The sequence below is a fragment of the Rattus norvegicus genome, chromosome 15 (genome assembly GCF_036323735.1).
Source record: "Rattus norvegicus strain BN/NHsdMcwi chromosome 15, GRCr8, whole genome shotgun sequence".
In the NCBI taxonomy this organism is placed as follows: Eukaryota; Metazoa; Chordata; class Mammalia; order Rodentia; family Muridae; genus Rattus; species Rattus norvegicus.
In genome coordinates, this window is record NC_086033.1 from 21,597,487 (window position 1) to 21,625,447 (window position 27,961).

At 43.0% G+C, this 27,961-nt stretch overlaps 2 long non-coding RNA genes across 10 annotated transcripts in view; one reads left to right on the top strand and one right to left on the bottom strand.

The window, feature by feature from the left end:
• The window catches only part of LOC120096947 (uncharacterized), a 91,520-nt gene that overhangs the window by 23,034 nt on the left and 40,525 nt on the right, over positions 1 to 27,961 (top strand). For 5 of the 9 annotated variants that reach the window (XR_010058120.1, XR_005493899.2, XR_005493902.2 and 2 more), the window contains 2 exons: positions 664 to 733; positions 26,888 to 27,026. This is a non-coding gene — a long non-coding RNA (uncharacterized LOC120096947). The remainder of the gene's footprint in view (positions 1 to 663; positions 734 to 26,887; positions 27,027 to 27,961) is intronic. The other 4 variants (XR_010058124.1, XR_010058123.1, XR_010058121.1 and 1 more) reach the window with 2 other exon arrangements.
• LOC120096948 (uncharacterized) lies at positions 3,879 to 27,933 on the bottom strand. Its single transcript, XR_005493904.2, has 3 exons — positions 27,093 to 27,933; positions 26,909 to 27,006; positions 3,879 to 4,417 (listed from the first exon to the last, which is right to left on the bottom strand). It is a non-coding gene; the product is annotated as an uncharacterized LOC120096948 (long non-coding RNA).

Sequence of the window (27,961 nt, forward strand, 5' to 3'; positions counted from 1 at the left end):
AGGCATTCTCCACCAATCCCATGAGTGTGTTTAACTAGTGATTTTTGTTTGTTTGTTTGTTTTTAAATTTTTTCCCCTCTATATTGCCAAATGTCTCTGTCAATAGAAGAATAGAAGTATGGGTTTAGGAATTTCATGTATCTCTAAACCCTTAGCTTATTCAACTACAAAAGAAAACTTTATATTTAATAGGTCATTTTGGCAAAGACAAACAAGGCAACTTTGATTTAACGTCACTGTACTTTCTGAGTTCTCAATAGAGGTCTGACCCAAGCCTCAGTTTACTGAGTGGGACTTCCTAACAGCATCTCCATGACCTTCAGACCTCCTCTTCTCTCCCGCTGTGGCTTACTCTGCAGAGAGCTGCTCAGGGCCAACAGAGCACTTAGGTTCTCTTCTGGCAACTTCTGATGTGAATCTGCTGGATGGAATCCAGGGAGGAATTCTGGAGTCACCTAGGAGACTCGCCTTCAGGCACATGGTTAAGAGGTTGTTTAGATTAAGCTAGCCTCTGGGCATGCCTGTGACCAGATTATTTGGTTGGTTAAGTTAAGGAATCTGTCCAGCACCCTGGGCTGGGATGCTAGACTGTGTCAAAAGGTGGAAGCTGAATGAGCATGATCATTCAGCGTATTCCTGACTATGATCTATTCCTGATTGCAGATGCAGCATTGCTTCAAGCCTTTACTTCATGTCTCTACTTTCCTGCTATGATGGATTATACCTTGGAATGGTGAGCTTCCTTCCTTGAGCTGATATATATATATATATATATATATATATATATATATATATATATATATATATACATATATATATATGTGTGTGTGTGTGTGTGTGTGTGTGTGTATGTACATGCATGTTTATGTGTTTATATGTCTATGTATATTCACTTCAACAGGAAAAATAGTTCACATAAATACCCTGGGTAGGGCAAAATGGTTCAGTGGGCTAAGGCGCTTGCTGTGAAGCCTGATATCCTGAGTCCTGTCCCTGAGACCCACATGATGCAATGGGAGAACCCATTCTTACAAGTTGTCTTCTTATGTGCACACACCATGGCATGCTCATGTGCACATCTGTACATATACACATAACAAAAGAAATGTAATTATAAGTAACTAAGAAAAAAAGAAACAATAAAAATAAAAACACTACAAGATCATACTGCCAGAGTCTGTCTGACCCTAGTTTTCCTCATGCTTAGAGAACGTGGCTTCATTTTTAGACGCTGGAGGAACACTTTTCACCTCTGGGACTCTGCCTCAAGACTCCCAAGCCAGCCTCAAGTCCCCGTGACTGACAGTGATGTTGGCTTTCTTGCCAGTTTCATGATGCTCCTGGTACCATAGTCTTCTGCATCTGGTCTGTGAGATGAAGTCTTCAATCCCATATTTGTGCCCAACTGGGAGTCTTGATAACCTGTTAAGGGTCACCGCTCTACTGGCAGTTTCTTAATTTATCCTTGGACTTGGCACTGTTTTCTACCCAAAGCCTTCTTTGTTACAGGTTTTCTTCTGTCCCAATTTTAGGACTGTGAAGAATATGGTTATGTTATTAGGTTTTGCTGACAGCCCTTCCCTTCCTGTATATTTTTGTTAAAGCAGTGAACTCTGTCATTTTTCTGAGTGTCCTGAATAGGCTGCCAGTCCACACACCCCTTTGCCCTCTGAAGGGCACCTTTCTCTGCACCGTCCGTCACTGCATTTAAGGTCCTGTCCCAATGTAGTCACTACGGTTTGACCTCTCTTAACTCGTCCATCATGAATCTTGGTCCAAAAGTAACTTCTGATCACACTAGACCTTCCTAATACAAAATATAAACTCCGCTTCAGTTCTAAGCAAAGTTCTAGAATCTCTTATTGCTGTTCTTCCATGAAACATAATTCCTATATGTTAGGTGTTAAGACTACAAACAGGAGGAGTTTTGAAGATATTACATTACATAAACTGCTCTCAGGAGCACAGAAGAAAGAAGAACAGTTGGGAAGATGGTGGTAGTGAGAGAAGGCTTTAGTACCAGCATCTTGAACTGAGCTTTGAGGCAGAGAGAGGAGCTAAGGGATCAAGATGCATTTGAGGAAGCCAAGTAGGTGAGCATGGCTTCAGAACCGAAGAGGAATGAGGGACAAAGAATTTGTCGTCAGGCCATGTGGCGTGGGCTCTGCTGTTCAGTAACTGGTGGCGGGAGAGTTTGAGGTAGTCATCACAGGCAGGTGACTCTTCAGAGGTGGGATGAACCGAAGCTGGAGGTGGGAACAGCAGTGGAAAAGCTCTCCTGTCATGGTTGAGGCAGGGCAAGCCACGGGAGGTTCTCAGCCTAAGATTAGCAGATACAGGGTGGGTAGGAATTGCCACAAAAGGAGTCTATAGAGTAGAGTGGATAGGGTTGGTGACCAGTTGAAAGGAGGGAACAGTGACAAAGAGGGAGGACAACTGAGCCATGGTGGAATGTTTAGTGCCTTTGACTAGGGACTAGGATACTCATCCCTAAGTCAGGAAACACAAGAGGAACTGTAAGAAAGGGTGGGGTTCGATTTGGACATGATATGTGAGAAGAGTCTGAAGGATGCCAAGTGGACATGTTCTATAGAGGTCTTGGCTGGAGAATGATTAGGAAACCATAAATACATACTAAACGGCTATAAATTCTGAAAACATGTGTACCGTTTTGTCATATACTATAACACAGTACCAATAAATCATCTCTGATGGATCCACCGTTACTTCCAGACTTTATGACCATCCGTTAGAAACTGGCTGGAGCTTCAGTGCTGGTCAGCCAGACAGACTGTGTAAATAGAAAGGGATTAGATACGAAGCCTTGTGAGACAGAGTACCCACGGAGGGAGCTAAGGAGGCTGAGCAAACGCTGGGGTAGTGCAGAGTGAGATTTAAAGCGCATGGAGAGCTCTGGAGGAGAGCAATGCCTGTATTCAGAGTTGGGAGGTCAAGGTGGAAGGATGCAGGTTAGCACTTCAGGTATTTTGCAACAAAGTTTCTCCTGGAACTCTTTCTCAACACACAGAAAAAGATTTTGTTTTCCCTGCATCCAGAGTCTGACGCCGTGACTGCGTGCGTGCGTGCGTGCGTGCGTGCGTGCGTGGGTGCTGTCTAGCTCCTCTTCTTCCCTCCCCCTGCTCTGTGTTTTTTTCCCTAGAAAGCTGAAGGAAAGGAATCAATGTTTGTATCAGAATAATCTTAGTGAGTTCACCAACACTCAAGCAAGACCCCTCTCCTGGCCATTTTGGGAGAATTCGTCTGTTTTGTTCCCCCTCCCCGTTTCCCCTTCCGGGAGTTTTCTGCTCTTTTTTCTCAGAGAAACTTTAACTTAATTTATATTGTGATTGTTATAACTGTAATGGCTAAAGAAACTCTTAATTATGCTAGGCATCCGTCTTTGTACCCAGTCTGCCTCTCCTCCAGTCCCTGAAAGTTAAATTTCCAGGAATCCAACCCCTCAAAATGTACAGGGGTACTTGTTAGGATACAACTAATTACTTTTTTGGCTTCTGTAACCTGCTTATGCAGACATTCAGGGACTATTTTGAGGTTGCCTTGACTACCTGATGTTGGCAGGGCAGAACAGCTCTTGGTTTGCTCGTGGAGATACTCAAGATCATCTTGTGGTTTTCGCTTTTAAAAATCCTTCCCTCACTCTGCCTCCCTTGCCCCAAGCCTTTGCATGGCAATGTCTCTGTTTTGGCTCAGACTGTGGCCCTGGTTACAGTTTAAATAAATCTGCCTAATTGTAATCTTAATTCAGTCCGGTGGTCTTTCCCGGTGGTCTCGAACTCCATAGCATAACCATAAGGTGCTTCGGCAAAGTTTTAAGAATCGTGTTCTTTCCAAAGGGCATTTTGAACCACATTCCCCAAAAGTTACAACCCACCCTCCTTCTGTTCCTTTCTTCCATGGGATGCAAAGGACCAGTTTCTTAGCCATTCTTTTACTCTGGATCCTTGTCACTGTTCCTCTCTTCTTCCCCCTGAGTCTTTTGAAAGGGCCTCTGGGATCCTCTAGTTGACTCCTCTTCGTTACTGAAGGCTTTGCCGTAGGCCTGGCTTTTGCCCCCTAGTTATTGTCTGCATTCTTTTTCTTTCTTTCTTTTTTTTTTTCCGGAGCTGGGGACCGAACCCAGGGCCTTGCGCTTCCTAGGCAAGCGCTCTACCACTGAGCTAAATCCCCAACCCCCTGCATTCTTTTTCGTTCAGCCTACTCTACCAAACACTGATTGTGAGCAGGCCGTGTTTGCTGTACTCACTGATTCCCAGGACTTCACAGGTGCTGCGTCTGTGGAGGTCGTTGGTTGCCTCCACAGCTCGCTCACAGCCAGCCAACGACCACGGCTGTCACCTGTATCACGTGCTTACGTAGCTCTTCCCCTCCTGGGGGTTTCCTCAGTCTTCACCAGCATCTGAAGTAAAAACCAAGTACTTCAACCAAAGTTCCACTGGAGACCCTTCCACCTTTCCAGGATCACAAACAGAACATGACCTGGCTGGATCTTTCTTTCCTTCTCCCAGCATGGTTTCTAGTCCTTTGGGCTCCTCCCCCCCCCCACTTCTGTTAGTTTCATTTTCAGTGTTTTCTTCCCTTTTGTATCTTGCTGTGAAGGGTTTACAATGTTGTGATTTGGGGGCTGTTGCACCTGCTCCAATAGACTTTTGAAGAACAGCATAGATGTGAATTTTCCTCAGTGAGTGCCAACTTTTCCCTATGTTTTACGAATTTTGCATATTAATTATCTAACGGCATGTTCTCACATTTCCTAGTTAGTATCTAACATTTTTTTTTTAGGCAACAATTTTTCAATACTGTCTGAGTCATCTTAGGAACCTGTAGGTAGAAAATTGAAAACTGTTGCTAATATCCTGCTGAAGACCAGATTGTTGAAACTTTTTTAAAGCATGTCATAGGTAAATCTTACTTCTTAGCTCTGTGATCCTCATTTCTTTGTTAAGTGCGGCAAAGTTGAAATCAGAACAATTCCCTGACCTTTCCAGACCAAACTGAGATCCCCTGGCAGGAGGCGTCTAGGTCCTTCACAGCTAGCACACTGAGGGGCTGGTGCCTGGACCTGAATCCAGGCAACCTTGGAGAAGGCAAAAAATGGATTAAAATTACGTTTGGTTCCCTCAGTTTGTTTGGCTTTTGGCTTTTCACTGGACATTTTTTTTCCATGAGGGTGGTTATCATAATAGACATGTGTTTTTAATATATCAACCAGGGGGTGTGTGGTCTTGTTTGTTCTTGATTAAAAAGCCTGTGTCAAATAAGAAGCATTTCAAAGTTATAGTAATAATTGGAGCAATAAGATGGTGAGGGGTAATTAAAGGATTCGGTTTTCTTTCAGAAACAAATATGAATCTGGTGGCCACATGTATTCTTCTGTTCATCTTAAAGAGCACGATGACAGATGTCACAGTAAGAAACTATGAATGCTGGAGGTTCACCAACTAACGTGATAGGCCCAGATCCCCTGTGTTGCCCAGATCAGGAATTCGCATGTTAGAACATCATTTAAATATGGGCAACATGTATGTTTCGTAGCATTGTGATGCCTGGGCAGAGTGATATTGCCCATGTCTTCACACATGTTAAATGGGAAAAGCAGTTGAGCTCTCTTCTCATCAGGAGCGCTCTGACTAAGAACTATGGCTGGTTCCGGTTACTGCTATTTAAGCCGTTTAAAGCCTTTCTATTTCAGTTGGTTTGACTTGGAAAACTCAGACCCATTGAGAAAGATAAATTTCATTTGGAACAAACTTCTTATTTTTATGCCTCACAGCGCTATTTTCTTCTTGTTTTCTAAAATCTCATTGGGTAAGCCAAGAAGAGAGTACAATGTAATGTTGTGTCTAATACTGAACTTTTTTTACTGTGATGTCTTTGAGGACCATCATCGTGCATTAAACATCCACTTCTTTGTCTTGTTTTATGCTTTGTTATCTAATTCCCATTGCTTAAAATGGTTTTTATGCTTTTAAATATGATTATAGACTAACAGCAATGTGTACAGGAATATGGGGGGCAAGAACAAGTTTCAGTTAGAATTTGATTAACGTCAGTTATACTTGACCAGTGAATGCAGAATTTAAGGAAAGCAGAAGAAAAAAAATATATATAATGGTGTGTCTATCATGCCAGTGTATGAACCAAGAAAACAGCACAAGCAAACTATAAACTACATGCTGTATTTTGTATGGGAAACAGATGTTGTAAGAGCAGCATGAGAATGAAGCAAGTGGTGCTCCACTCTTTCTAGCAGCCTTCTGAAAGGACTGACGGTGAGCGACTACTGTGCGGCTGGGGAAACGCCCCTCTTCTTCCCAGACGAGACCGTTCTGCCTCAGACGGGCTGATTAGATGGTGCGGTTACAGTCATTTTTATTAGTTATTTTGCTGATTGACTGGAGCCTAATTTTAACTAAAGCAAATGAACTTTAATTTAAAATTTCATCTAAGGACTAATTGATGCCAGGACAGGCTTTCTCATTGGCACATTTGTAAGGTAATTAGCTGGGTCATGGGAGAATTAAGTTAAAATCTGTCTGTCTGTCTGTCTGTCTGTCTGTCTGTCTGTCTGTCACTTTATAACACAGTGTGTTTCCTAAAGAGCTAAGAACACATCTCCGTTATTCCATTTCTGGCAGAAAGGGAGGCTCGCATTGAAAACGGTGGGTAGATTTCAAAGTCACAAAGGCTTATTTGGGAAATCGGCATCCTCTACTCTGAGACTGCAGTGCAAACCAAGAAGCAAAGGTGAGTTGTAAGCAGAAAGGACAGAGGCAAAGAAAACACAGCTTCAGTTTTTATGTCCCATTAGTACTAGGACTGTTTGTCCACTTACGATGTCCCTGGATTCTCTGCAAGCCCCCGTGGAAGTTTGCACACCCACCCTGGAGAGTTTACTCTGTAGCACCTCTCTCCGAGTTCTCAGCCTCGGTGTGTCCACTAGCTACGTCCTACGCATGGTACGGATTCTACTTGCTGGCATCTGTCTCTCTGTGATAAGTGCAAGTAGTTTTATAGCACACGTTCTTTACCTCCCAAAGACATAATTAAAATTTGAAAGACGATTGAAAGAGATCTAAATTCGAACATCATGGGTGGGGGCGGTGAACCGATGTGAAATGTAGATCCAATGGCATTTTTTTCTTTTAAGTAAGAAAGGTGAGTGATGTCAACATACTTTACACACAGCAGTTTGTTCTCTGAAGGCCTAGAAGTCAAGGTGAAGCAATGATGCACACAGTCATTTAGACTCTCAGGGCACCGGGAGTTGGTCTCTCACTAAAGAAAGCAAATACTTGGTTCAAGTAGAGAAACAAGATTCCTGGGTGTCTTTGTTAATATCACCCAGAATAGACCAGCAATGCCCACAAGTTCTGGGAGTTATGTGTTATACTGTGGACTGGCCAGATAAGATGTGCCCACGGGTACAATAGTGGTAAGTCTGTTATGGGGTCAGCCAATTGCTTTCTGAATGGTTCTCAGACCCATTCATGTCTACTGTTGTAAACCTGATCAAAGCCTGTGGCTGGGAGGCCATGGCCCTGGTGTGGAAACTAACGCTGATGTTGATTTGCTGATCAGTGCTGCTTAAGGAAGGCTTAGTTTTGAAGTGAGAAGCAGTTCCTGGTTAAAGCGCTGGCTTTGCTGATGAAAGCTGAACCCTAAGTAGGATATCTATATCATCTTCTCCAAGGCTCAGGAACATTGTGAACGAGAGTGTGGCAATAATGTAAGAAGGGGAGGAAGGAGTAACGGATTTTCAAATGCTGGCTTCTGGGCATGACCTGGCTGTTTTACCTGTAAATGTTCCGTAGCTGTGATTAACAGCACAAAGTCTTCAGAATGTTGGCTCCTTCAACTCTGTCATGGAGAGGGGAGGAAATTACAAGGCTCTGTCTTAGTTAGGGTTTCCATTGCCATGAAGAGACACCATGACCAAAGCAACTCTATTATAAAGGACAGCCTGGCTTACAAGTTCAGAGGTTCAGTCCTTTATCATCAAGGTGGGAAACATGGCAGCATCCAGGCAGACCATGGTGCTGGAGGAGCTGAAAGTTCTATGTCTTGATCCTAAGACAGAAGACTGGCTTTCATGTGGCTAGGAGCAGGGTCTCTAGGTCCATACCCACAGTGACACACTTCTTCTGATAAGGCCACACCTCCTAATAGGGCCACTCCTTGAGTCAAACATATTTAAACCACCACAGCCCCATGGAAACTTTTCAAGGATACAAATGCAGTTAATTGGATGCTGGGAGAGGAAGGGACATTTTCTTCAATGATGTAGCTTCCACTAAGGAGTCCATGCTCCTGTCAATAACCTCCTCATTTCTGCTTATGTAACCAAACCTAATTAAATCGTGTGGAATACACACATACACACACACCACACATGTACATACATATACACACATACACACATATATGCATGTATTCACGCATATACACACATGGACACACAATGTAAATCAAAGGAAAGAATAAAGAATGAAGAGAAGACCCGAGAAGGGAAGAGGACCAGCAGGAATGGTGGGAGAAAGGGTTATGAGGGGTTACAGAATCAAAATACATGCCATGCATGTCTGAAAATGTAAATGATGGAACCCACCATTATATATAATTAACATATGCTACATCTCTACAAATAATGACAGCAACACAAATCTATGGGCCATGGCTGTTAATTTTCTCTGCTTTGGTATTGAAAAAGGCAATGCTGACCTTCAAAGTGAATTCTTACGACCATCAAGTAGCTATATCCTTTGGTTGGCTATGCCTTATGTAAATTATGTTCAGATGTAAATTCAAAACACATTTACAAGGAAAGCAATAGGAAAGAAATAGAGGCTGTTGGTGGGAAGAGGGGAAGGGAAAGAGATGGAGGGAACTAGAAAACCCAGCCACTTGATTCAAGACTTTAATGCTGTAGTAGATCTATGAAGCACGTAATGACTTTAAATTCTGGAAAGGAATCATGACCTCATGAAAAGTATGTGTGAGGAAGGTACCAGGCACAGGGGGTGGGGGGAGGGCTCCATACACCCGTGAGGACACATGGAAAAGTATACCTCTCTCCTCTCCCTCCCATTGCAGACATCACCAATCAGAGCTCTGATTTCAGAATTGGCTTCAGAATCTTCCAAACAACATCTTTGAAGTTGAGTCTACTTGATCAGATTGGACAAAAAAGAGATGAGAACCTACCAACCAATCCAGACTTTTGAGATAAAGCACACCTTAATTAGATAATGACTCCTGAGTTTGCCTTGCTGCTCTGAGAGGTCCTGGGTGTTCAGAATTCTTTCTGGAGGCCTGTGTATCTCTGAGCATTGGCAGAGTCAAGTCAGAGGAATTTCTTTCAGGTGCATTGGATTTGAAGTATGATAAGATTTTATCTCCCTTGAATATTTTCCAAGATGTGAAAACATAACTCTACCAAATCTTGTCTTTTCTGTCTCCTTTTATTTTATGTTTCCTATGATCATGAAATAAATTAATATTTGTTAAAGGATTAACACATTTCATGATTACAAACTTAATCTTCCCACCAAATAATGTTTTAGGGAGAGTCAGAACTGAGTGAACAAAACTGTCCCTATTTATTAATATGGTGGTTCAGCTGCTGGAAGAACAACATATGTGACTATGTGTGTGCATGTGTATGTGTGTCTGTGTGTGTACATGTGTATATATGTGTATGTGTGTGTATATGTGTGTATAAATATGTGTGTGTGTCTTATGTACATCTTGTATATATCTGTGCGCTTATCTCTAGTAGTTCCCCCCCACCCCTGCACTGGAGAATTCTTGATAAACATAATCCTGTAACTACCGCAGCATGTGATCTAACTCATCAAAGAGCAAACGCTCATGAAAGCACACAGTGAGCTCCTCAGCTTGCGCTCACCAGTCAACTCCTTTTGTAGTCAACAGAAACCATGAAAGACAATCATCTCGAGACAAAGCCTAGTGTGCCTATTTTAGACTCTCCTGCTATCTCAAAGGTGCTCCAAGGGAGGGCAACATGGAAAAAGGATTATATACACATTGTGTGCTGATAATCAGAATACTTTCTGATGGATGGCGGCCAAAACTATTTCCTGTATTGCTGTTGCTGTGGAATTTGTTCCAAAGGTGGATGAGGAGGGATTGGCAGTCATCTTGTTTCTGCATCATTCTTCCTCCACTGAAGCTCTGTTGCTTCTCCCTGTGTTGACTTCGCGTTCAGTTGTTGGTTATTGATGGGCCAGACTCCGAGGAAAAAAAAGGAAAGGAAATGATAAAGATGAAGGTAAAAGCAGAAAAGGTTGTTTACCTTGTAGTTGCCGGGTGACAGCTATGAGAAGTGGGAGCAGCCTTACAGCTCTGTATTAGTCAAGGTTCTTTAGAGTCACAGAACTTAATGGAATGAATCTGTGAATCTATGTGCGATATATATATATATATATATATATATATATGTATATATATATATATATATACACACACACACATATATGTGTGTGTGTGTGTGTGTGTGTGTGTGTGTGTGTATATTGGGATGACTTACAGGCTGCTGTCCAACTAACACAACAATGGCGGCCAGCTGTGAATGGGAAGTCCAAGACTCTAGTAGATGTTCACGTTCAGTCTCATGAGGCTGGGTGTTTCAGCTGGTCTTCTGTATAAGTCTCCCATAGATGTGCTGGCAAGTCAATCCAGGCAGGCAAAGAATAACAAACTCTTCCTCCTTCCATTGTTCTTATGTAGGCCTCCACCAGAAGGCATGGCCCAGATTAAAGGTGTGCCTCAAGATCTAGATTAAAGGGGTGTGTCTTCCAGACTCAAGATCTGGATCAAAAGCTTGTGTCCTCCAGCCTCCGTATTTGGGCCACATGTATGTCCTCCCTCTCTGGATTTTGTAGTTCAAGTCGACAACCAAGAATGGCCATCACATGCTCTAAGAGGGAGCAAGAGCTCTTGACATCTCTGGGAGTATGTGTTTCTGTTGGTCTTTCCTGTGCACACTCCACACACTTGGGACCCCAGAGTTGAAGGCTTTGAATGTCTCTTAAGACTCTGGCTTCCATTGAAAATCTGCCATTACTCAGAGGCACAGGGAAGATTCCCACATCTGGGGACACCTTTGCTGTCTTTGGTTTTTGTCATGGATCACTATAAACCTAGGTTCTTGTATTCTCCACGTAGACCAGGAAGACTTTAAACTTGTGGCAACGCTATAGCACCAGCCTCTCAGGTCCTGGGATTACAGACACCTGCTACTGTGTGTAGTTCCTTTGGTTCCTAAAATCTTGTAGTGATGTAAAGCATTATTCTATCACCCAAAGTAAACTTGCCCCTCATTGCTTTGTGAAGGAAGATTAATTTAATAAAATCTTAGGGGTTAAAGCCAGAATCATGGGTTGGCTATGGATGGGTAAGCAAAAGAGCTGGCAGTGTCTGAAACTGATTCATAGGGAGCCTAATGTTGACGAGATGGGGAAGCCAAGGGTACAGGAAGGAGAGAATAGTGTGGTGAAGGGAGGAAGAAGGGATTTTAAACAATGATGTTTCTTTACAGTGAAAAATCTTCGCACATGAGAGTCTGCTGTGCTTCTGTGTTTATTTGGTTATTGTTTAAACCATGAAACTGGTTGCTGCTCTTGTTGTTGTTGTTGTTTTTAATCTATATTGGAAGATGAGAAGGTGGTCCCACACGAGAAGGCATTATCTAATTATTATCTATTTATCTAATTATTATTATATTATAATTATTATATTATAATTAATATATAATTAATATATTATAATTATTATCTAATTATCTATCTTATGATATCTACATTATCATAAGAACACAGGAACCTAGGAGCTCACAAATGTCTTGGGTACAGCATTGGGCTTTCTCCATAGGTGGGATAGGGGTGTCCCAAGATGAAGTTGTTTAATTCTCAGCCCACGTCGTTTGATTCATTTTAATGCAAAGTCACGGCCAACACTAACAGCTCCTCATCTTTCCTTCTACCTCAGGAACGCTTGCTTCTGAAGCCCTCGACGTTTTGATTCTTTAGGTAGAGTTTTTGACTCTTCTCATCAGAAAACTTGGAGGCTTGGAGGCGGCCCATGCTTTCTATTTTGGTTTCTCATGTCCAGGGTGGGGCCACTGGAAACCTCAAAGAATGTTACATGGAAAAGAAAGTCTCAACACAGTTCTGTATCAAAATGACCTTTTATTGAGTTGTCAGTGAAGATATGTGTGCAAATACTGAAGGGATTCCTTAATTGAGAGCTGGGAGAGGTGGGACCTCCACTGTGGTTCTCCCTCTAAAACACACACATCTGCTGTGCACCTGCCTTGGCTTCTGACTACCCACACCACTGCAGAATTTCTCGGCAACAAACCTAGTTTATTCCATGCCTCTGATGCTTGCTTGCTGTAGCCCACAGATCTTCCCTGTGCTGCACTGTCTTGGTGGCCTTCGATGCCACCATACAAAGAGGCGTCTTTGGGGGATAAAAGGAGCTCTTCGGACTCATAACTGAGTGATCCCTGAGCAGAGTCTGCTTCAACTATGGCTGTATCCCAGAGCTCAACTCCATTGCCAGAACCAAACCTGTGGTGTATCTCCTGTCCAGTCTGATGTCAGGAATTGAACGGGAAAAAGGCAACTTGAGTGCAGACTCTTGTTGTCATACACTGAAACTCCAGGACATATCCAAGAAAGTATCTTCTGGTCGCCTGGGCAAAGAATCTTGGGGAAGAACACAGCTAGCCTGGTTTTGGATGATGCGCTAGGCCTGAATCAAGAATTGCACCTGGGTGATGGGATAGTCTGATTGGCCAGTCCTGTATCACACACCTAGTCAGGTGGTAAATGAGGAGGGATGGGTCCCACGTAACAAAGATGAATTCTGATGCTGGAAGAGGAAGGGGATGCCATAGAGGCTAAACTCAGCCACAATGGGCGACTTAGAACCAAGAGACTATTTTGAGAGGCTGGGAAACGAGATTCAATTAGACTAGCACAAAGGAAGCCTTCTGCAAATCTGCTGGGGTCTGTATAAAGAGTGACACAGTCCCTGACTATAGGACTTTAATGATGCAGACAGTAAAACATATAATAAGGTGCGGTGAGTGGTAGTCAAGGGGTTGATCTGAGAAGCCACATGTTTAAAGCACAGAGGTGGAATTCACACATATTAAAGAAATGTGAGGAGTAGCTGGGGTAGAAGAATTAGCTTATATATACTTAGTGTTAACAAGTGAATATACTTTACACTCCCATCCAAATAGTCTTTCTCAGTTGCTGATTTATTCCCCTCCCCCTTTCCTAGCTATGTATTTACCATTTGTTGTATATGAAAAAGGTAGAATGCCCCCCCTCCCACAACACAGCCACACTCACATGTGCTGTTTAGTGACTTTTTTCAGGACCCGGCCACAGATCTGGGCATCAGGCAGCTGGGCCAGTGGTTTAGTTTCCAGTAAACTGCATTCTACCCATGCACCAGTGTCCCAGGTCCTAGGGAATGTGGTCCTCCTAAGAGTTGTGAAATTGTTGTAAAATCATTCATGGGGACAATGAGACCTGCAGAGCACATTGCTTGGCAGATACAAGCTTCATGCTCTCTCTCTGTAAGTAAAGTCCTCTTAGCAGAGAAAGACACGTCATTTAAATAACCAGTACGTTTTACATTTGCGGAATCTCCCATGTTGAGTCAAACAGCTGAATTTAGAGCTTGGTTGACTTGGTTTTGGTTTCTATACGTGCAGAGCCAGTGAGACAGCTCAGTGGGTAGAGCAGCTTACTGACAAGCCTGGTAACTCACATTGGATCCCTGGGACATACAAGGCAGAAGGAGAAACCCCACTGCAAATGCCCTCTGACCCCCACACGTTTGCTGGCCGCATGTGGTCCCTTCCCAGTACATAAAAAAAATAAATGTAATAAAAAGAAATATAAGTTCAATTGTTAAAGATGTCGTCTGGTTAACATTCTAGAAAAAGGCCACAAAATCAAGCATCTGCTATAAAGCCTTTTGTTCTTAATTGTAGATTGTATCATGCACATATCGATTTAAAATTTCGTGTATAATTTAAAATTTCACATAGGTATATTCACCACCTAGATTAAGACGTGAGATATCAGCAGTAATTTAGAAGTTTGTTGTGTGCCCCTCTGGTTATCCTCTACCGTGTCCACCCAGAAGCAGAGACTATCATTAACTGTTACTTGTTACCTTGTCTCTCTTCCACATTTCTCATCAACTTATGGATACCCCCGCAATCCCTCATTCACTTCTGCATATGCATGAACTTAAGACGAATGAAATAATCCTGGATAAATTACTCCGAGACCTGTTTTTTTCTGTTTAACTTCCGTTTGAGATTTATTTGTGTTGCTGTAGATAGCCATGGGTCATCCCTTTTTCACAGCTGTAGAGTTATCTGGTTCTAGAATTTATAGACTTTTTTTTTTTTTTTTTTTGGTTCTTTTTTTTCCGGAGCTGGGGACCGAACCCAGGGCCTTGCGCTTTGCGCTTCCTAGGCAAGCGCTCTACCACTGAGCTAAATCCCCAACCCCGAATTTATAGACTTTTGACCATTGTGGATGGACATTTTGCCTTTTGAGATAACGCTACTGAGCATATTCCTGTCCTCTGGGATACACGTTCATTCTTGGTGTTATTGAGACACGGAAATATGTGTTTTGTTTTTTTATCTTTATTAACTTGAGTATTTCTTATTCATATTTTGATTATTATTCCCCTTCCCGGTTTCCGGGCCAACATCCCCCTAATCCCTCCCCTCCCCTGCTGTATGGGCTTCCCCTCCTCATCCTCCCCCCATTACCGCCCTCCCCCCAACAATCACGTTCACTGGGGGTTCAGTCTTGGCAGGACCAAGGGCTTCCCCTTCCACTGGTGCTCTTACTAGGCTATTCATTGCTACCTATGTGGTTGGAGCCCAGGGTCAGTCCATGTATAGTCTTTAGGTAGTGGCTTAGTCCCTGGAAGCTCTGGTTGCTTGGCATTGTTGTTCATATGGGGTCTCAAGCCCCTTCAAGCTCTTCCAGTCCTTTCTCTGATTCCTTCAACGGGGGTCCCGTTCTCAGTTCAGTGGATTGCTGCTGGCATATGTGTTGTTTTTTAATCTCTGTGAAGGTTTTTTTTTTTTTTCTGTTGCTATGATAAAATACTCTGAAAAAGCAATTTTACTGGGGAAAGGAGTTCTTTCAGCTCTTACTTCAAGTCCATCATGGTGGGAGTCAGAGTGCAGGAGTTGTGGGGGGGTAGTCATGTTAAACCCCTAGTAAAGATCAGAGTACAACAGGTGAATGCCTGTTGCTCAGCTCCCTGTTTCAGCTCCACTGTCCAAGATCTGTTCAGGGAATGATGCCGCCCTTAGCGGGCAGGCCCTCCCACATTGATGAATGAAAGCACCAGGCATGCCCAGAGGCTCAACTCCCAGGCAATTCTAGAGTCTATCTAGCTGACAATTAACACTGGACATCACGATCTGATTATGTCACAGTTTTTTTTCCAAGTGGTTGATTATTATTGGATGACTTTAAAATGCTTGCAAACGTGGTGAGATCCAGCAGGGTTTCATTACTCTTTGTATCCTGCCTCTGCTTGACTCCTGATGAGATTGGCACCTCCCTTCCCTCCCTCCGTTCTCTCTCTTCCTAGTTCTCCTCTTTCCTTCTTCTCCTCTCTCCCTCCTCATCATCACATTTCTGTTTCTCCATTTCTCTCTTTTATTCTTTCTTTTCTTCCTCCCCACACCCCTACCCACCTGGAGTGGCAAGAACAGGACAGTTCCACACTGCTCCCCATAGCAGGCCTAGGAGGTCCCTTGATGTTTTAGGGATCTCAACTCAGGAACACTGTTCCCTTGGAGATAAGGTTGTAGCTCAGTTGGCAGAGGGCTTGCCTAGTGAACACAAACACCCGAGTTTGGGCCCCAGAACTGCATAAACTAGATGTGGGGGCTGAAGTCTCTTACACTAGAAACGGGGAAATGGGGACAAGAGGAGGAGAAGCTCAAGATAATCCTTTACTGCAGAATGAGTTTGAGACCATCCTGGATATGTGACACCTTGTCTCAAAACAAAACAAGAAACCAAAAACGAAACAAAAGCAAAACCAAAACAAGACAAGGCAAAAATCCTGAATTTTTGCCTTTGATGTAGAAGAACATTCCGGCACTGGTCTGAAGTGGAATCAAAGATTTGCTGAAATCAGAAAGAAAAGCAGCGGAAGAGAAGGAAGCGCATCGCACCGTTGTGAGCATCTCAGAGAAGAGCCACTGTGTGTTAAAAGGCATCTCAAATGTAGATTTTAAGAAGAGATTTTAAGACAAGAGAAAGATGGATGCTTAGGGAAAGAGTAAGAGGTACCAGAGCGTGGGTCTGGGATTCTCAAGGGAGAGTGACAGTTCAGTGCTAGCCTGATAGCACTTTGGTGTGAAGAAATCTCTCCATTGTCTTTCTGTTTTTGCTAAGGTTAGAGGGTGGTTCGGGAGGTACCTTGGATGGGATTTTAACCACAAAGGTTTCATAAGGTGTTGAAAGCACACGGACATTTACTGAAAATGGTGTTTCTGGTGACATTCCTGGAAAACTAGAGATTTGAGGGTAGGAGGGAGAAAGGCCTTAGCAAATACTGATTGCACTGGAATCCTTGATTCTCAACTGCGGAGGCTTTAGCAGACCCTGTCCAGGGTCCTTTCCTTTTGGTGTCTCTATTACTTCCTTCCTCCGTTTCTCTTTCAAATATTTTCCCCCCTCCCTCCATCCCTTTCTCCCTTTCTCCCTCCCTTCCTCCATCCTTTCCTCCATCTCTCCGTCTATCCTTAACCCCTTCCCTCTCTCCCTCTTCCTCCTCCTCCCTCTTCCTCCTCCTCCCCGTCTTACCCTTTCCCTTCCTCTGTCCTCCCCTTCCTCCCTACCTCCTTTCCTCCTTTGACTTTCCTCTCTTCCTTTCTGTGTCTACTCTTGTCTCTCCCCTCAGTCTTTATTATTTTCTTTGATGTTTACAGGCCATTTGAGTTACCTCTAGTTTACATACTCGACTCATCTTTTTCTATAAGATTATCTTTTTCTTATTGACTTGTAGAATTCTGTTCCTTACATACTAAACATGCTAATGCTTTTCTTCAGTTATGTGTGCTACAAATATCTAATTCATGGCTTGTTGTTTTATCCTTTGATTGTGTTTTGGGTGTCTAACCTAAATAGGACTCTTCTACCTGCCTTCTGGTTTTCTGGAGAGGAATCTTGTCACAACAGAAGAGTAGTAGAGAAGCCTGGAATCTCCATTACTAAGTCGGGGGGAGCAGTACGGTTTTCACAAAAACAACAAAACATTTTGAATGGTACATACCCTTTTGTTTAATTACTTAATTTCCAGATATTTATGTTAAGGAAACAACCATCACGCAATGCACTGCATTAACCACTGTCAAACAATACTTTATAAAATCCACAAAACTATGCATCTATGGGGCTTCGTTCAGTACTAGTTCTCTGAGTCAGTGGTTATTGGCATGAAAAATATTTTCTGTGATTTTATCATTAAGTAAACAGTGTACGTAGAAAGTAGGATTGCACATTGGTTTTGAATTTAAGAAAAAATTTACATAGGTCACTTACAAATACACAGAAAAGAGCCTGGAAGGCAATCTACACAACACTCAGCTAGTTACCATGGCACAATGAGATCATATATTCTTAACTTTCCTCTTTCTAAATATTTGTCTAAATTAGTTTGCATATATTATATCTGCAGCCCAATTTGTCTTCATGAAAAACTACGTTGATTGTGCCGAGACAAGTTCCTCATTCTCACTCACAGACTCTCTGAGACCTGACATCCATTTGCCTCACAGTCCACGTTGCCTTAAATGGATTTTTTTTTTCTTCTTTTCTTTTTTTTCGGAGCTGGGGACCGAACCCAGGACCTTGCGCTTCCTAGGCAAGCGCTCTACCTCTGAGCCAAATCCCCAACCCCCTTAAATGGATTCTTAAGGCATTCTCTTGACCTGAATAAATCCCAGCAGATTCCTGGCACATTTGGAATTTAGAGTTAGGAGTGTATCTCCTGCCTCCTCCTCCTCCGTTCCCCAGCTTCACTGCAGATATTGCTGGGGAGTGGATATAAGAACATCGAGATAGGGGTTGGGGATTTAGCTCAGTGGTAGAGCGCTTGCCTAACAAGTGCAAGGCCCTGGGTTCAGTCCCCAGCTCCGGAAAAAAGAAAAAAGAAAAAAAAAAAAAGAACATTGAGATAATTTATCAACACTAGTATTTCTAGAATGTTCCAGAAGTAAAACAGTGCTTCCAGGACACTGAGGCTCTATCACTTGCCCTGAGACGTTTTATATGCCGTGAGTCTCATGTTTCTCGTTGAAAAACATTAGTTGGCTAAATTCAATCCTGATTGGGAAAAATGACCTTGGGCCATTTCGACGAGCATGGGTGACAATGGAGTGTGCTTAGGCTCTCTGTGGCAGTGTGTCTCCACCTTGTTCTGCACTCCCTTTCTCCCATAGTCTCCTAGCACTAAGCCCCAGCTGAGAATCAGGAGGGCTTTAAGCTAGTGGTGATGTAAACCCTCGGATATAGATTTCAATTTCTCTTGGCTATGTTTAAAAACTGTACTTTTATTAATTGAGAATTTCATGCACTGCGCTTTGAAGATACTCATCCCAACTCCTCTCACAATCATCCTCTCCACACCCCCTTCTTCTCCCACCAAACTTTGAGTTTTCTTCCCCCTATATCATCAAGTCCGGTTTGTACTGTCCAACTAGTCCTGCCCGTGGGGCCAGCCATGGCATGTGGTAGTCCTACCAAGGGCCACAGAAAGGACTAACATTGCATCTTCCAGCAGTAATCAAGTGCCAACAGCCCTCAGTTGATGGTACAATCTTATGCCCACCTTCCCCATCCCTGCGCTGCAGTTTTGTCTGGCTTTCCATGTTCAGGTTATGTGCATGCTGTTGATGAGTTCAGACATGCAACTGCCCTGTTGTATCTGGAAAAGTCTGGTCCATTGATGTTGTCCATCTCTGGCTCTCACAGTTTCTGCCTCCTCTTCTGTAAAGATACGTAAGCCTGGCGGGAGGGGCGTGAATGTATGTCCCATTAGAGCAGGACATGTCACAGTTTCTTGTTCTCTGTGTGTCTCTGTTCATTGCCATCTCCCAAAGGAGAAACTTTTCTGATGAGGGTTGAGAGATGTTCTGGTCTACAGGTATAGCAATAAACTTATAAGAGATGTTTTTCATGCTATGCCCGCCTAGCAGGATAGTATTGGGCACTCCTCAGAGCCTCTGACCTATCTAGGCACAGCTAGATTAACAGTGCCAGATACGGGTTCCAATTAGAATCAGTGTCTTATTTCCAATCATAAAGTGGTTGATTTCTTCTATCTCACTAGTGACTCTAGTGCACCGGTAGGCATATCTTGAGGACAGCTGTAACTTGTAGGGTTCACAGACTGTGGAAAACCATGAATACCTTTCTCCTCCAGTATGTACAGCACCTTCTAGTACCCTGAAGGCTACCTAGTAGGGATGAGGCTTCCAGCTGAGAACCAGCCTGATTTCTCCTTCTTCTGTGAGCCTAGTATGTCTTCAGCAAAAGGGTTTGATCACAGACTCTAGAGGGCTGACTATGGTTTCTATGAAACAATGTGTAAGAGAACACTAGTTTGGTTTGCATCTGAACTCTCCTCCAAACGGCTCACATGTTAAAAAATTGACTGCCGCTGACAGTAATGAAGGAAATGATGAATGGCTCTCTCACACTTGTTAGTAACTCTAATATGCACGAGTTAATAAGTGGCTTTTATTCACTAAGGCAAATCCTATAATGCACAGTCACCGCTGTTCGATTTTGATTTTCATGACTTTATCTGTGTGTGACTTAAAGTTGGTTTGTACAAATCATTTAAAAATCATTTTCTTAATGCACTTTTAACTACCAGGGTGTATCAGGATAAAGTTTGAAAGCATTTTAGCACCATTTTCACATTTTTTTTTTTTGGTTCTTTTTTTCGGAGCTGGGGACCGACCCCAGGGCCTTGTGCTTCCTAGGCAAGCGCTCTACCGCTGAGCTAAATCCCCAACCCCCCATTTTCACATTTTCAAGTGAATAACATTTTAATAAAAGATAACTACAGATCCCTTGCTTTGAGAACTCTCATTAAGCTGTAGTGCAGAGGAACAGTCTAGTATCGAATTTACCCCTGTGCAATGAGAGACGTAAGAAGATGAAGTGGGTTGTATGGCTAGCTCATAACTTTTCTGATAGTTTCATTACCAAATTGGAAATGAAAATTTTTTATACATAATTACAAATTAATATTATTCTTTTTATTTTTAATTCTATTATTGCTTTATAAAACCTTTTTTATAATAAAGTTATGTTCCATTGATTGTACCTTAAAGGTAGACCCAAAGGTTTGCTTTCACCATTCGTTAAATCTGTTGCATGAGATCTTCTAAGATGGCTTTACTGCACTAAAATTCTTTATTCATTGTCACAACGATACTGATAATGTGGAATTGATTTTTAAATTACATATCTAAGCTACAGGAGAATTAGAAAGAGATTAGGAATAAAAGAGAATTAGTACTCAGTGATAACTATTATTAATGTTACTGTAGTAGAGATGAGCAAATAAACTTTGATATAAAACTCAAAATACAGAAGTGTAGACATAACAACTCATGGAAGCAGGATATAAAAACAAGTCTGCTGGGACATTGAAAATCAAATATTGGGAGAGAAATAGAAGTGCAGAGATCCTGTATACCGCGTAACTCAAGATGATAGTAGCTTAAGTAAAAAGTTACAGCTATAAGCTATTTGATGTGAATCCAGAGTCACTGTAAATTACCAATTTAAAATACATAAAAGAGAAAAATAAATGAAGACACGAGAATTACAGAATTACAAAGGAAGACAGTGAGAGAGAAAGAAAGGAAGAGTAAAGTGGGCAGAAAGCAATGAAGAATGGCTGTATTGAGTTCCCTGTCAAGAATTTACTCTACATATAAATGGGTTATGTTTTTTGGTTATAAGATGAATGGTCTGAGTAGATTTAAAAGCAAGATGCAAATATATGCTATTTACAATAGGTTCGTTCACTTTAGCTTTAAAGATGCAGAAACTGGCCTTGAAGGCATGGAAAGGGACGTTTGCTGCAACAATATCCAAAAGAGAGCAGTAGTAGCTCCACTTACCTTAGGCAAAGGGGATTGTGGGTAAACGATTGTTAGAACAGCCAAGTTCAGTGAGGTGTGCCCACTGTCCTCCCTAAAACAGGAGGCTGTCACAGAAGACAGTGAAAGCCATACGCTATAACTGAAGGGCTCTACTCTAGAAAAGGTAACATGTAGAAATACACATGCGGCGCCCATCAGAACCCCTGAGCACAGAAGCCAGTTTTAGCCGATCCGAGGGAGCAGCGCTCAGTGCGGCAATGAGGGGAGTAGATTTCAGAGCCCTACTTTTCACAACGAAAGATCATTTGAGGCAGAAAGCAGAGTGGAAACATTGCTTGAACTCCGTTTTAGAAAAAAAGGGGCCTAATAGACGTCTAGAATATTCCTTGGGACAATAGTTGAGTACAGATTCTTTTCAGGTGCGCTTGGGAACATTTTCCACAGACGTCTCAACGAATTGAGAAAGACAGAAATCCCGTAACCCCCCGCCCCCACTCCCTTTATAGTGAAACTAGAAATTGTAACTAGGGAAAAACTGAAAAAATTCACAAAATGTCAAAATTAGATATACAAGACTTACAAGGAGAGAATTTGCTAGAGGCAAATAAAATTACTTAGACAATAAACAAACATCCTGCAAGGCTCGACCTCCCAAAGGCTCCAGGACAGGGTTACCAGCTGGGGACCAAGTGTTCAAATGCCCCAGACTGTGGAGACAGCTCGAGTTCAAACCACCACACCGGTTCATCTGGTTTTTCCTAGTTGCCTACACAAATCTCTCAAACCTGTCTTCCTTTGTCTGACTCACCTGACTTTGGAATTTACAGCTGAAATCAGGGCCACAACCTGGATCCAGATCACTTCTTATTTCCTGGGTATCTCTCATCCGCGGATTGTCTCCCGCTTGTGATGGGTTTGACTTGTGACTTACCAATTTTATGCTGGTGAAAACATGATCTGTGTTTAGTAGAAATTGTGCCTTGAATTTTGAATGCGACATTTTCAAAGCCGGTGGATACCCCTTTAAGATTCTGAGCAGTCGTTCAAGCCGCCCGCTTCCCATCAGTGCCATGAGAGTAAGCAACCGATATTTCACAGCGCCCAGTGCTGATATGCTATTCAGCAAGTGAGGCAGTGGCATTTGACTTGGGATTTATTTAATTTAGAATGTGTTTATTGGGATGTAATGCTGTTCGATGTGCAGGAGCATTTACCCTCCTCAGGAGTTACTGAGCTTCTGTTTGCTTTTCTCTCCTTAATTGCTTCTAAGAAAGCAAGTGTTATCGAACCCAAATCTGTCTGTTGGTTGTTTGAAAGCTGATCCTAGGGAGCCAACAGTTGTTGGGAAGGAAGTTTGGTTTTTCAAGGACTGGTTACACTAATAATCAAGAAAGCTGTTAGTGTCCCCCACAAAAACACTGTCCCGGGGAGCTCATGCAGAGGAAAGGACCTATGGCGAGAGGGGGAGGGAAGGACAATGGGTCACCAGGTAGAATTCTATATGCAGAACAGGTCTCCATCATTCATGGAAGATAGCTTTTTCTTTGGTGTCAATATCACCTTCCTGGGGCTACTTCCTGTTTTCTCTAGAAAAACATTAATTCTCCGATATAATTTAAGGTGAGAGACACTCTGAGCTCTGTAAGTCTAAAAGAATATTTATCAGTTAATGATTTTCTTTCAGGAGAATTTCACTTAATTTTTGTGGTTATAACAAAATAAATATTTGTAGGTTACTTACAAACAATAAAAAGTGTATATATCCAAATCAATAAATATGATTTATTTATCTTTTTAATCATTTTGTTTACATTTCAAATGATATCCCCCTTCCACACACCCCCATCCCATCTTCCCTCTCTCCCTCCCCTTTACCTCTTTGAGGGTGCTCCTCCACCAACTCACCCACTCCTGCCTCACCCCCTCAGCATCCCCCTAAGCTGGGGCATCAAGCCTCCCTCTCATATTGAAGTCAGGTAAGGCCATCGTCTGCTCCATATGTATCCAGAGTCCTGGCTCCCTCCATGTATACTCTTTGGTTGGTGGTTTAGTCCCTGTGAACGCTGGGTGGTACAGTTAGTTGATATTATTCTTCAAAGGTGTTCTTGCAGTCCCCTTCTGCTCCTTCAGTCCTTCTCTTAGCTCTTCCATTGGGGTCCCCCAGGTTCAGTCTGATGGTTGGCCGTGAGCATCTGCATCTTGATTGGTCAGGTGCTGGTAGAACCTCTCAGAGAACAGCCATACCAGGCTCCTGTCAGCAAGTGCTTCTTGGTATCAGCAATAGTGTGGGGAGTTGGTGTCTGCAGATAGAATGGATCCCTATGTGGGGCAGTCTCTGTTCCATTTTTTTTTTTTTTGTCTCTGTCTTTCCTCTATACTGGAACATTTTTGGGTTAAAAATTTTGAGCTGTGTGGGTGGCCCCATCCCTCAGTTGGGGCCGCGCCTACCTAAGGGAGGCGGTCTTTACAGGTGATACCCCCCCTTTGTTGGGTATTTTGGCTAAAGTCATCGCCATTGGGTCCTGGGAGGCTCTTGCTTCCCTGGAGTCTGAGACTTTCTAGTGGCCACCTCCTGTTCCCCATTCCCTACCGCCCCATGTTTCTATACGATTTCCTAATTCTCTGTACTTCTCTCCTGTCCCTTCCAATACCTGTTCCTTACCCCCCTTCTTTTCTTCCCCTTCCTCTCTCCCTCCCAGGTCTCTCCCTCTACCTCCCCCTGTGATTATTTTGTCTCCCGTTTCATGTAGGATTGGAGCATCCACATTTTAGTCTTCCTTTTTCTTAAGCTCCATAAGGTTTGTGGTTTGTATTGTGGGTGTTCTGAGCATTTGGGCTAATATCCACTTACCAGTGAGTACATACCATGTGTGTTCTTTTCGTGTCTGAGTTACCTCACTTGGGGTGATATTTTCTAGTCTTCATCATTTAATGTTTTAATCATTCTGGTGAAGCCATTCTTTAAAATTTAGGATGCTGAGCAAAGGCAAGACAATGACCCTCAGAAGTCCTAAGATGGCTAGGTTTAGCCACTGCCCCCAATACGTCCATTAAAGCGATGAAGAGTAGAAAGAGTAGAAAGGAGAACTTTAATTAATGCCATACTTCTGGGTAAGGACCCAGGGACCACTGAGCTCATCTCTGAGGTACTCACACAAGCTTAGCTTTGAATAGAGGAAGAATTTGAGCAACCAGTTTACTGACTGGGCTGTCTTCCTTTGTTTCCTGATGTGGAGAGAGAGAGAGAGAGAGAGAGAGAGAGAGAGAGAGAGAGAGAGAGAGAGAGAGAGAGAGCGCCCTTATGTATAGAGGCTCCCTTAAGTAAAGTTTGCCTATGACTAGCATGGACTTATTAGAAACTAACCCTGTGTCAGTAGTTTCTTAAGAGACCCGGGCCAAAGTAAGGAATATACCCCCACGTGTATTTCTAGGGCTAACATACTCTGGTCTCCTGCAGCCATGTTTTAGGGGTGGCTCGCCTCACCCATCTTCGGTTTTCTTCTCACCAGCTTGGTTTCCACCCACCAGTTAAAAGGCACTAAGTTGTTTCTATGTGGGTGGTTTTGACCAAAGTCTCTGCCAACATTCACATTTGGAGTTTTATGTGAACATGTGTTTTCATTTGTTTGTACCTAGATGGGTGTCGCTTGGTCACATGGTAGGTACAGGACAAACTTCTAAAGAGTTTCCCAAACCGCCTTCCAAAGAGGCGGGACCATTTCCAACTGCGTTGGCAAAGTAGAGCAGCTCTAATCCTGTAGAATCTATGTCAGCACTTCATACTGTAAACCCGCCCCCCGCCCCAGTTATGTATATATGTAGCAACACTTCGCTGTGCTCTGGATGAGCTGTTCTACTCATGGAAAGCACACACTAGATGTGTGTAACTAAAGTTACACTAACCAGAAGTCTAGAATGACTAAGGTTATTCTGTAACTGAAGTTTTATACTCATCCATTTTGGGAACCTAATAGTCTATAGAATATAGTAACTTTTCACATTTGTACATTATGCTTAGAAAGATATTCAACTCTCTTGCATAGCGAAAACTTTTAAATTGTATTTATTTATGTGTGTGTATGGGGTCATGCTTGCAATGTATATACATGGAGGTTAGTGGCTAGCCTGTGGGACCGTGTAGTCTCTGGGACTGACTTGGGTTGCCGGGTTTGGCCTCAAGCACCTTTATCCACTGAACCGCCCTGTTGACCCTTTTCCCTGCTTAAATTGGTCAACTTTTCTTATTATTTAAATGTGATTTGTTTTTACATGTGCTTGATTGAAAATATGTATCAAACATGTGCCTTTAGAATACTTTTTAACCAAGCCTGGATCTTTTTTTTTTGCAAATGTTCTTTGATGAATATTTTTCAATTATTGATGAAATCAAGTTCATCAAGTTTGCCTTTTGTGTCTCATGAGTTTGGGGCTGCGTGAGAGACTTTCGCTTGATTTTTGTTCTATATTTTGTCCCAGAAGCTTATCGATTCAGTTTCTAAGATTTTAAGCACACGGTCTATGTTTAATGCTGGGAAGTGGTCAAAGTGAGTTCATTTCACATGGATGGCCACCTGGCCCAGCATCAATTGCTGAAAAGATGATCCTTTTTCAGTTTAACTGGTCTCATGACATCTTGGTAAATGGCATGAAGTAATAGTCCGTGTGCATCGGCCACCGCTCTGTCTTGGGCTCCTGTGGCAGACTCTGTGGTGGGTGTTAGGACGCACAGACACAGTATACTTGAAGCAAGTGGGCAGTCCTTAGGTCCAGGCTGAATTTGAATGTTTCTCTCCCGAATACCACTCTGTTTTATTTTGTGGGCAGACCCATTTAGAGGTCCTAGATTTCATTAGGAAAAAGTCAAATGTGCTTAACTTTTCACAGATTTAAAAGCAAAACTCGAGGTTCCTACTCTATGCCTGTTTGGGATTCAGCAGACACTTGTGTGGAAGCAGTGCCTGTCAGTGAGGATCGCATGCTAAGACGGTCTGTCATTTTGTCTGTCGCAAAGGGGGACTATCATGCATTTACATTAGGAAGTCCATTAAGTTAGATGGATACTTGTAAGGACTCACTGGGACCTGCAGGGTTTTAGTTATTGGTTACTTAGAATCGTTTGAAACCTCAAGCTTGGTTTTCCTTTTCCCTCAGACAGCAGCATTTTATGCATTTGTGGATGAGTGACAGTCCTTATATTCTTATTTATGAAGTGCTTTAGATTTGAGGACTTCTGTTTAGAGAGGTTATGGAATGTGGTGGATCTGGAATTCAGACTGAGTCAGAATTGTGTCCGACTCAAGAACCTGCTGTTCCCCAGATGACAGGTTAACTTTTTTGACTAGTAAAAATAAATTCTTCCTTCCTTCCTTCCTTCCTTCCTTCCTTCCTTCCTTCCTTCCTTCCTTCCTTCCTTCCTTCCCTCCCTCCGTCCGTCCCTCTGTCCCTTCCTTCCTTTCTTCCTTCCCCCCTTAAAGGGGAGAAGAGAGGAATAATGGGGGCCAAGGAAGGTAAGAGCATGAGCGCCGAAAGATTAGGGCGGACTTGGATGACTGAGGACTCAAAAGGGTGAACCCATTCTGCCAAACTAGCCCCCGAAGCTGGAAAGGTGGAGAAAAGGAATCGGATGAGTGAGTTCCTCTTTCTCACCACTAGGTGACACTATTGACGCCTCACCTGCTGTTCCGGAGGAGGTGAGTCTGGGAGGAATCTGCAGACCAGCTCCACAGTGGACACCGGAAGCAGTGAAAACCGATTTCGCTCACATAGTGTTACTGAGAAAAGAATCCAAAGGGTAAGGACCAGGAGACACCTGCTTTGGTATTTATGGAAATCATTGACACATCTCCCAAATACCCACCCCATGTGATGTCTGGGTTAGGGACTGAACGGAGGATCCCTAGTGAACCAGGAAATCCGGAGCCTGGCTTCTTAGATTGGAGTCTGTCTCTGCTGCCACTTTTAGAAGTCAAGTCACTCGCCCAAGACTTCTGAGCCTCGTAGCTTCCTTCTATGTGAAAGTGAGGGGGCAGCGGCTACCTTAGAGATGCCATGTGAGGAAGGCGGGAGGAAGTGACAGATATAAAGCCACCTTTGTTGTTAGGTGAGCTCAGAACGTCACAAACAGTTAACAGAGAGACTTTGCAGCTCAAAGAATACAATTTCTTTCGCTCTTGTTAAATGCTAACGGGGGCTTTGGAGCCCCCGCCTGCCCCTTCCACTTTAAAGAGAATGGTCCATCTTCGCATCAGTTTGCTTATTAACCACATACACTATTCATAGTTGACTCTAGATAAAACGTTCAAGATGATGAAATTAATTTCCGATGCCATATCAGCTTCCACCGGAGTTTTCGTACCTCCCATTTTCCTTCCCTCGTTGTCCTTCTCTGCCCTTTCCCTTCTTCCCAGGCCAATTCTGCTCTTAGCTGTCCTGATTCATTCTAGGATGTTCTTGTCTTCTGTCTTCCCAATTCAAACTCCTCTTGGTCTTGTCCCGTGACGCCCCTCCCCCAATCCTAAGGTCTCGGGCATCAAAAATTGGACCTGACTAAACTGAAAATGTGCTGAGACAGATGTTCCCGTCAGCCCCAGGCACATGCACGTTTTGTAAAGACTTGTTGGTTGAGGTAAATCAGGAGGTGATGGCTTTTCTAGTCCCCTAAGATAATGAAGAGAACCTTGAGCCATGTGGAGGGCCGAGTGCTGTGGCCGCAGTTAAGTCCCTGCC